The following is an 11,432-nucleotide window of genomic DNA, read 5'->3' as shown; positions in this document are numbered from 1 at the left end:
CCTTTGTTCACCAAGACAAGGTCACTCTCACATCTATTGTCACCAAGAGTAACAGCTATTGTAAGTATAACACTAGACCTCGACTTGTTGACGTGGCATTGTTTCCTTCCCTTTGTCATTGAGGACAAAAATAACCCTGTGAAATTGTTCTTTGGGTGTACAGTATATGAAGTGCACATAAGTAAATTAATTAAAGCCATACATTGAGTAATACATGTCACTTTCCTCAAGAAACTCATGCTAGAGGGACTCAATGTACGTTAGGAATATTAATGTTTTAAAATTAAATGTTAAGAAAAAACACTTACGTTATAAATGTTAGGATGTCACTTCTACCTTTTTTTGTTCTAATAACCTGTATACGGTGCTGGCTAATCAGGTCAGAAAAGCCTGGGTAGAATACTATATAAGGTGCTGACCCAAGGGGCATCAGGTCTTTGATTTGTAGCAACACACCGTAAAAGGTCAAGATAGCTGTCAATGTGTGAGTGTGAAGCTGTCTACAAGCTGTCTACAAGGTGACAATATAGTGGTTGTCATCGCCAGAGTTCCCCTCCTTAGACATAGAGGAGCACCTTTGACTCCTACAGCTTTCACACCTTGAGCATTCAGCCTCAATGTTTCCTAATTAGCTTCCACATGCTACTTCTCAGTGATACTGTTAGGTGTCCAATTCCCAGCTGTCGAGAAATGAATTCCTGTCACTACAGGAGGAAATGCACACTGATCATGAAAAAACAGTGTGACCTTTTACCCTAAAACTATATCAGTAGATGGCTAAAAACAAATAGTTCTCTCTCTCTCTCTCTCTCTCTCTCTCTCAAATATGGACTTTAAAAGAAGCAACGTTTTGTAAGTCAATACTTTCGCTGGCACGTTATTCTTTCCCTTGAGGATAATGTACAGTGGGGTCCGCTATTATTGACACCCCAAAAGATTCTTATGAATAAAGTAGTCAAAAGGTTTGTATTTGGTCCCATGTTCCTAGCACGCAATGACTACATCAAGCTTGTGACTCTACAAACTTGTTGAAAGCATTCGCAGTTCGTTTTGGTTGTGTTTCAGATTATTATGTGTCCAATAGAAATTAATGGTTAATAATGTATTGTGTCATTTTGGAGTCACTTTTATTATAAATAAGAATAAAATGTGTTTCTAAATATTTGTGTATTAATGGGGAAGCTACCATGATTACCGATAATCCTGAATGAATCGGGAATAATGATGAGTGAAAAGTTACAGAGGGTCAAAGATCATACCCCCAAGACATGCTAACCTCTCATCACTACCAATAACAGGGGAGGTTAGCATGTTTTGGGGGTATGATCTTTGACCTTCTGTAACTTTATCATAATTAATTTAGGATTATTGGTAATCATGGTAGCTTCCACATTAAAAGAAAAGTGTTTAGAAGCAGATTTTATTCTTATTTATAATAAATGTGACTCCAAAATGGATTATCCGTAATCATGGTATAAATTATCAATAATCATGGTAAAATCATTTTAGTATAAAATATATCATTTCCAATTTTTTTTGAGCATACAATACAGCGCAGTATTTGAATTAGACATTTTATACAGTCATTAATGCTCATCTTTATCAAGGGTGTCAATCATTTTGGACCCCACTGTACATCCACCCCATGCATCAGCCAATATATTTCAAGCCTCTAAAATCTGCCATGATCCACAACATATTGACATAGTATTTGTATTCACTTGTATTGTATCACTATTGCCCAATGCTCTAGTATTTCACTTTTTAAAAACCTGTTTTACATTGCACTGTTTGATTTGACCCTCAAATGTTTCACTCCCCTCATTAAGCTCCGTACTTAGTCTCAGTACTTGAACAGTCTATTCTAGGCTCAACCTCTCTTTTTACTCCTCATACTCAGCTGTCCAGTCTGCTTGTGTTATAAGAACTGCCTGTCAGACAGAAGGAATGATGGCTGGACACCTTACCACTGCTCTGCTGTTGAAATGTGTAATCTGACCCTCTTTTGTATTTCAAAGACTGCCCTATAATTAGGATGCCCATGTGTCTGTTGTGACTCAAAGGTCATGGAGAACGCACCTCACTTCTCAGTGTTGTCTTTGTCCTTGCTTTGCCTTTCACACTCTTGACGCTATTAGGCTCGTGTTATTCACACACTGTAGATACGTTAACATAAAACTGTCATTGAAATATGTTAGACTCAATGTAACTAACTGATTGCTGGTTTTATCATTATTTAGAAAGTTGAGCTTAAAGGGGCAGTCTGTAGTTGCTACATCATTTTTGGAGTTATACATTCATTATATGTACCCGTTGATTATACATTCATTATATGTACCCATTGATTCTTGAAGATTATAACTTTGAAATGCATCATAAGCTTAGCTCAACTGTCGTACCCCATCAGAACCCAAAATATAAGCTTGTTTAACTCCAATGTTTGTAAACAAAGTAAATATAAACAACACTGTATCGCCTCAAAACATGGTTAAAACCATCATTTTGATATCATGGATGGTCAGTCCTGGCATCCATAGCTCTATCTATGAATTTGGGAGTAGTTACATTTCTCCAGCTCCATCCCTTTAGATATTTACTGAAACAGGGGCAGGGACAAGCTTTGCTATTGTTTCAACTGCTGATTGCTGCTTTAAAGTGAAGGTTGCAAGAAAGGTTGTTTTTTTTCCACCTGAATTTATGTTTTATCCCAATACAACGGTGCACATCTCTGTACAGCAAAGTAGCTAGCTACGTTTGTTCATTGATGGGCACATTTTTTACTCTGTCATGCTGATATCCGCAGATACGGGACATTAGAATTTTGTCACACTGTGTTAGTTTCGTGGGGAAACAAACATGCAATCTACTTTAATAATTGTTTTATTTGTGGGATAATGGAAAAATGGTTTTGATCTCCCTATGGAGTTACTGGCTGTTGGAAAGCGCTGCACTGTGGCTTATTAACCATTAACAGGATGACACAAGTGTTTTGTTTGGACGCAGGCAGTTACTGTGTGATATTTACCTTATTTGTATGTATCATCAATCTCTCCTCCATGTGACTCACTGAGCAAGCATGACCACACACAAGAGAGATGGTACGAAGTGAACTGTCTTTGGTAGCATTAGATTATACACCATTATAGTGTCTCTTGTTTCATTTACTTCTAATTCGATTTTTTATGTCTTTAATTTCCGTCTTTTGATACAGATGTGTTGGTTAACAAGTTACCTTTTGTGCTTGTGTCACGCTTCAGCAGCAAGCACAATTGCCAGTTTTATTTTCTTATAACGTTGCAAGCTAGTTTAGATTTTTTTTAATAGAATTGACCAGAACGACAGATATTTATTGAATTAGCATCGGGACAAAGGGTAACTTTTAAACCAGTAGATCTGTATGATTCCCTTTCCTTTTTCCTCCATTTGATCTTACATTTCACCTTCTCTTTCAGCTGATTCCCTTTGCTTTTAAGTTCCTTCTTCCCTCAACATCTGCACATCAGCCCCAACTAGGAGGCTCCAACCAAAAAATAATAAAAAATGTGGGCCCAGTGTACACTTGTAGATCACCTTCAATGTAGTCTCAGGATAGTGTTTTCTTTCCACAGGGACCACAGAAGCATCTGAGCAGGATAATATAACAGGTCGTTATTCTGAAAGGTATATTTTACCTCACTTCAAAAATATTAAGAAGGAATACAATCTGATACTTTTAATATAACACTACTACTCACAACCATTTTATGGCCAATTCACTATTCTAGGTCATTCTTGGAGTTGCCTCAACCTCCAGTCAATAACAGATTCTGCACGCAGCTCTTTACTGTGTAGAATTTTGCATTGTATGGACTTCTTGCTTTATTTGACATAGAACAACATTTATTCTCTAGTGTAGCATTGCTAACCAAGTGCACCTCTTGTTCTGAATGTACACTGCCTTCACTATATTATTATTATTATTATTGAGTTCTCTAACTGGTTAGCATTACTCAAATTGATTTCAATAGAATATTGTCATAGAATAATGTTGTCATATGTATTCTAGGCTGTTAACAAGACACTGTTTGAATACAGTGGTCTAAAATGTAAGTACACTTCGGATGATGCAGTTATGGAGGCTAAATTGTAATGACACGAAAAGGGTTACTGTTCAAGACAATGTATAGATACGGTCACACCTTTACCATTGTTGATGGCAAGAATACAAATTTTCCCTCCCTCATATTCATAGTATCATCTTTGTTTTGTATATAAAATTGGTAAATAACCCAATTAAATTTGAGACACACTGTAACTATTACTCACAATGTTATCAAAACTTAAGCAAGGTGTTAAATGTTTGTCTTTTACTATGATACCATTTGACGTATGTTATCTGTATTTTTTTTAATTAAAATCAGTGTTTTTTTTATAAAATTGTTAAATAATAGTGCATTTTATTCTTCCAAAATGTCTAAAAATCCTATTCACTCCAGGACCTTGAAATGCTTCTTACGAAGCCACTCCCTGGCGACGTAGTGTGTTACTGATGGTAGGCTTTGTTACTTTGGTCCCAGCTCTCTGCAGGTCATTCACTAGGTCCCCCCGTGTGGTTCTGGGATTTTTTCTCACCGTTCTTGTGATCATTTTGACCCCACGGGGTGAGATCTTGCATGGAGCCCCAGATCGAGGGAGATTATCAGTGGTCTTGTATGTCTTCCATTTCCTAATAATTGCTCCCACAGTTGATTTCTTCAAACCAAGCTGCTTACCTATTGCAGATTCAGTCTTCCCAGCCTGGTGCAGGTCTACAATTTTGTTTCTGGTGTCCTTTGACAGCTCTTTGGTCTTGGCCATAGTGGAGTTTGGAGTGTGACTGTTTGAGGTTGTGGACAGGTGTCTTTTATACTGATAACAAGTTCAAACAGGTGCCATTAATACAGGTAACGAGTGGAGGACAGAGGAGCCTCTTAAAGAAGTTACAGGTCTGTGAGAGCCAGAAATCTTGCTTGTTTGTAGGTGACCAAATACTTATTTTCCACCATAATTTGCAAATAAATTCATTAAAAATCCTACAATATGATTTTCTGGATTTTTTTTCTCATTTTGTCTGTCATAGTTGAAGTGTATGATGAAAATTACAGGCCTCTCTCATCTTTTTAAGTGGGAGAACTTGCACAATTGGTGGCTGACTAAATACTTTTTGCCCCACTGTATATCAGCTGTATTCTCACAGATGCTTCTATGGTTGTTTTGTGGTAACACATTAGGGTGTTACCACATTATGTATTATTACTTGCTATAAACTTTCTATGTGAGCATTTTTCAATAGGCTCCAAATGACTGATAATAACTGGCTTATTGTAATATAATACTTACTGAGTATAAGCAGTTCATAGTCACTTATGACAGCTCTTATAATGCATTATGATCACGTCATAATGCATTATACTTAAATGTTACCCTATTGGCTAGGATTCTCAATTCTCTTTTTTTTCTGAATAACAAGTTGGTCTCAAGCTAGAGAGACTGCAATCTCCAATGCTCAACACATGTCCTCACACTACTTTCCAACCTGGACTCAGCCTCAACCTTTGGGTTGCTAGACCCTCGTGTAATACGCCCACCCACCTCGACCAACCACACTTCTTTCGTTTTTTTCCCTTAAAGATGTACTATGCAGAAATTGCCCCGCCATTTCCTGTTTGCAAAAATTCTAATAGTTTGCCTATTTTCAGTTTATGTGACAAAACAACCTAGTATAGTGTAGAGAATCATTGTACCATTTAACCGCTGTGAAATATTTGGCAACGTTCCCATTCCGTTTGTCCCAGGGAATTTTTTAAGACTTTCTTTGGACGTTATCATAGTCTCCTGAAGGTCCCCTGAACATTCTTGGGATGTTGTATCATGGTCCCCTAGAGGTTTTGCCAAGTTCCCGGTTTGTCCCGGGGCGTCCCGAGGACGTTTTTAATACGTGATTGGGACGTTGTTTCATGGTCCCTTGAACGTTTTTGGGAGGTTGTGTCATGATCCCCCTGGAAGTTTTGTCTAGTTCCCGGTTTGTCTTGTTGATGTTCCCGAGAAAGTTCTTGGCAAGTTGTGTTATGGTCCCCTGAACGTTCTTGGGACATTATGTCATGGTCCACTGGAGGTTTTTGTCACATGATGGTCCCAGGTGTCCCAAATGATTATAAGTAAAGTATTGAAATGGTATGGGGGGTTTAAGGTAAGTGGTACGCTGTTCAGCTAAAGTAGTGTAAAAAATCGTTAATCGATGATAATATGATTACATTTGACATGATCACTTATCTGTAACGGATCTCGTCCTCTTCTGAGGAGGAGTAGCAAGAAGGATCGGAGGACCAATGCGCAGCGTGGTAAGTGTCCATAATGTTTAATCAAACACAACAGAACACTGGAACAAAACAATAAACATGAATAAATGAAACAGTCCCGTGTGGTAACAAACACTGACACGGAAGACAAACACCCACAACTCAAAAGTGAAACCAGGCTACCTAAGTATGATTCTCAATCAGGGACAACGATTGACAGCTGCCTCTGATTGAGAAACATACGAGGCCGAACACAGAAATCCCAAATTATAGAAAAACGAACATAGACAACCCACCCAACTCACGCCCTGACCATACTAAAACAAAGACATAACAAAGGAACCAAGGTCAGCTTGGATGTAATTAACTACTTTTCAAAGTAGCTTTAGTTCAGTAAAAATAAAAATTATTAACGGTAACTTAAGTGTAGCTTAACTTCTTATGTGAAGTAATTGGTGGTTTGGTAAACTATGATTTCAGAGTAGCTTCCAGAAAACGTATATTTCATTAGTTGAAATGACTGTACATTTTACACACTGTGGCTTTAAGGACAGGTGCAGTTTCACTTCAATATCCAATTACAATGGGTTGTATTCATTTTCAAATCAAATCTTATTAGTCACATGCGCCATATACAACAGGTATATAGACCTTATAGTGAAATGCTTACTTACGAGCGCCTAACTAACAATGCACCTTAAAAAAATACAGATAAGAATAAGAGATAAAAGCAACAAGTAACTAAAGAGCAGCAGTAAAATAACAATAGCGAGACTATATACAGAGGGGTACCGATACAGAGTCAATGTGCTGGGGCACCGGTTAGCTGAGGTAGTATGTACATGAAGGTAGAGTTATTAAAGTAACTATACATAGATGGCAACAGAGAGTAGCAGTGGTTTAAAGAGGGGGGCAATGCAAATAGACTAGATGTTCAGGAGTCTTATGGCTTGGGGGTAGAAGCTGTTTAGAAGTCTCTTGGACCTAGACTTGATGCTCCGGTATCGCTTACCGTTCGGTAGCAGAAAGAACAGTCTATGACTAGGGTGGCTGGAGTCTTTGACAATTTGTAGGGCCTTCCTCTGACACCGCCTGGTATAGAGGTCCTGGATGGCAGGAAGCTTGGCCCCAGTGATGTACTGGGCCGTTCCCACTACCCTCTGGAGTGCCTTGCGGTTGAAGGCAAAGCAGTTGCCATACCAGGCAGTGATGCAACCAGTCAGGATGCTCTCGATGGTGCAGCTGTAGAACCTTTTGAGGATTTGAGGACCCATGCCAAATCTCCTGAGGGGGAATAGGTTTTGCTGTGCCCTCTTCATGACTGTCTTGGTGTGCTTGGACCATGTTAGTTTGTTGGTGATGTGGACAGTAAGGAACTTGAAGCTCTCAACCTGCTCCCTACAGCCCCGTCGATGAGAATGGGGGCGTGCTCGGTCCTTTTTTTCCTGTAGTCTGCTATCATCTTCTTTGTCTTGATTAAGTTGGGAGAGAGGTTGATGTCCTGGCACACACTGCCAGGTCTCTGACCACCTCCCTACAGCCTGTCTCGTCGTTGTCGGTAATCAGGTGTCATCTGCAAATTGAATGATCGTGTTGGAGTCGTGCCTGGACGAGCAGTCATGAGTGAACAGAAGGGGTACAGGAGGGGACTGAGCATGCACCCCTGACGGGCCCCCGTGTTGAGGATCAGCGTGGCGGATGTGTTGTTACCTAACCTTACCACCTGGGGGCGGTCCATCAGGAAGTCCAGTGTCCAGTTGCAGAGGGAGGTGTTTAGTCCCAGGGTCCTTAGCTTATTGATGAGCTTTGAGGGCACTATGGTGTTGAACACTGAGCTGTAGTCAATTAATAGCATTCTCACATATGTGTTCCTTTGTCCAGGTGGGAAAGTGCAGTGGAGTGCAATAGAGATTGCATCATTTGTGGATCTGTTGGGGTGGTATGCAAATTGGAGTGGGTCTAGGGTTTCTGGGATGATGGTGTTGATGTGAGCCATGACCAGCCTTTCAAAGCACTTCATAGCTACAGACGTGAGTGCTACGGGTCGGGTTGGTAGTCATTTAGGCAGGTTACCTTAGTGTTCTTGGGCACAGGCACTATGGTGGTCTGCTTAAAACATGTTGGTATTACAGACTCGGACAGGGAGAGGTTGAACATTTCAGTGAATACACTTGCCAGTTAGTCAGCGCGAGTTCGCAGTACACGTCCTGGTAATCCGTCTGGCCCTGTGGCCTTGTGAATGTTGACCTGTTTAAAGGTCTTACTCACATCGGCTGCAGAGAGCGTGATCACACAGTCTTCCAGAGCAGCTGGTGGTCTCATGCATGTTTCACTGTTATTTGCCTCAAAGCGAGCATAGAAGTAGCTTAGCTCATCTGGTAGGCTCATGTCACTGGGCAGCTCTTGCCTGTGCTTCCCTTTGTAGTCGGTAATGGTTTGCAAGCCCTGCCACATCCGATGAGCGTCAGAGCCGGTGTAGTATGATTTGATCTTAGTCCTGTATTGATTCTTTGCCTGTTTGATGGGTTGTCAGAGGGCATAGCTGGATTTCTTATAAGCTTCTGGGTTAGAGTCCCACTCCTTGAAAGCGACAGCTCTAGCCTTTAGCTCAGTGCGGATGTTGCCTGTAATCCATAGCTTCTGGTTGGGGTATGTACGTACGGTCACTGTGCGGACGACGTCATCGATGCACTTATTAATGAAGCCAATGACTGATGTGGTGTACTCTTCAATGCCGGAACATATTCCAGTCTGTGCTAGCAAAACAGTCCTGTAGCTTAGCATCTGCTTCATCTGACCACCTTTTTTATTGATCTAGTCACTGGTACTTCCTGCTTTTATGTTTTCTTGTAAGCAGGAATCAGGAGGATAGAATTATGGTCAGATTTGCCAAATGGAGGGCGAAGGGGAGCTTTGTATGCCTCTCTGTGTGTAGAGTATAGGTGGACCAGAATTATTTTTCCTCTGGTTGCACATTTAACATGCTGATAGAAATTTGGTCAAACGGATTTAAGTTTCCCTGCATTAAAGTCCCCGGCTGCTAGGAGCGCCGCCACTGGGTGAGCGTTTTCTTGTTTGCTTATGGCGGAATACAGCTCATTCAATGCTGTCTTAGTGCCAGCCTCTGACTGTGGTGGTATGTAAACAGCTACGAAAAATACAGATGAAAACTCTCTCGGTAGGTAGTGTGGTCTACAGCTTATCATGAGATCATCTACCTCAGGCGAGCAATAGCTCGAGACTTCCTTAGATATCGTGCACCAGCTGTTATTTACAAAAATACATAGTCCGCCGCCGCTTGTCTTACCAGACGCCACTGTTCTAACCTGCCGGTACATCATATAACCAGTCAGCAGTATGTTGATATTGTCGTCGTTCAGCCACAACTCCGTGAAGCATAAGATATTACCGTTTTTAATGTCCTGTTGGTAGTTTACTCTTCTGTGTAACGCGTTGATTTTATTCTCAGAGGATTGAACGTTTGCTAGCAGGATGGAGGGAAGTATGGCTTTATTCGATCGCCTACGAATTCTCAGAAGGCAGCCCGCCCTTCGGCCCCTCTTTTCTTTCCCCTCCTTTTCACTCAGATCACTGGGATCGAGGCCTGTTCCCAAGGAAGCAGTATATCCTTCGCGTCGGGCTCGTCACAGTCGTGAAAGGGAAAAAAAGGATTCTCTAGTCTGTGCTGAGTAATCGCAGTCCTGATGTCAGCCCAGTCACGGACCAGGATGTCTTGCTCCCAGGCAGACTAAATAACTTTTTTGCCCGCTTTGAGGACAATACAGTGCCACTGACACGGCCTGCAACGAAAACATGCGGTCTCTCCTTCACTGCAGCCGAGGTGAGTAAGACATTTAAACGTGTTAACCCTCGCAAGGCTGCAGGCCCAGACGGCATCCCCAGCCGCGCCCTCAGAGCATGCGCAGACCAGCTGGCCGGTGTGTTTACGGACATATTCAATCAATCCCTATACCAGTCTGCTGTTCCCACATGCTTCAAGAGGGCCACCATTGTTCCTGTTCCCAAGAAAGCTAAGGTAACTGAGCTAAACGACTACCGCCCCGTAGCACTCACTTCCGTCATCATGAAGTGCTTTGAGAGACTAGTCAAGGACCATATCACCTCCACCCTACCTGACACCCTAGACCCACTCCAATTTGCTTACCGCCCAAATAGGTCCACAGACGATGCAATCTCAACCACACTGCACACTGCCCTAACCCACCTGGACAAGAGGAATACCTATGTGAGAATGCTGTTCATCGACTACAGCTCGGCATTCAACACCATAGTACCCTCCAAGCTCGTCATCAAGCTCGAGACCCTGGGTCTCGACCCCGCCTGTGCAACTGGGTACTGGACTTCCTGACGGGCCGCCCCCAGGTGGTGAGGGTAGGCAACAACATCTCCTCCCCGCTGATCCTCAACACGGGGCCCCACAAGGGTGCGTTCTGAGCCCTCTCCTGTACTCCCTGTTCACCCGACGACTGCGTGGCCACGCACGCCTCCAACTCAATCATCAAGTTTGCGGACGACACAACAGTGGTAGGCTTGATTACCAACAACGACGAGACGGCCTACAGGGAGGAGGTGAGGGCCCCGGAGTGTGGTGTCAGGAAAATAACCTCACACTCAACGTCAACAAAACTAAGGAGATGATTGTGGACTTCAGGAAACAGCAGAGGGAACACCCCCCTATCCACATCGATGGAACAGTAGTGGAGAGGGTAGCAAGTTTAAGTTCCTCGGCATACACATCACAGACAAACTGAATTGGTCCACTCACACTGACAGCGTCGTGAAGAAGGCGCAGCAGCGCCTCTTCAACCTCAGGAGGCTGAAGAAATTCGGCTTGTCACCAAAAGCACTCACAAACTTCTACAGATGCACAATCGAGAGCATCCTGGCGGGCTGTATCACCGCCTGGTACGGCAACTGCTCTGCCCTCAACCGTAAGGCTCTCCAGAGGGTAGTGAGGTCTGCACAACGCATCACCGGGGGCAAACTACCTGCCCTCCAGGACACCTACACCACCCGATGTTACAGGAAGGCCATAAAGATCATCAAGGACATCAACCACCCGAACCACTGCCTGTTCACCCCGCTATCATCCAA

The 11,432-nt window shown here is 42.4% G+C and overlaps 1 long non-coding RNA gene across 4 annotated transcripts in view; it reads left to right on the top strand.

Annotated features, from left to right (window-relative positions):
* Positions 1-11,432, top strand: part of LOC115130243 (uncharacterized) — a 44,354-nt gene that overhangs the window by 21,336 nt on the left and 11,586 nt on the right. The gene's annotated exons all lie outside the window — the stretch shown is intronic.

The sequence above is a fragment of the Oncorhynchus nerka genome, linkage group LG6 (assembly GCF_034236695.1).
Source record: "Oncorhynchus nerka isolate Pitt River linkage group LG6, Oner_Uvic_2.0, whole genome shotgun sequence".
In the NCBI taxonomy this organism is placed as follows: Eukaryota; Metazoa; Chordata; class Actinopteri; order Salmoniformes; family Salmonidae; genus Oncorhynchus; species Oncorhynchus nerka.
This window is presented reverse-complemented; position numbering and strand designations above follow the sequence as displayed.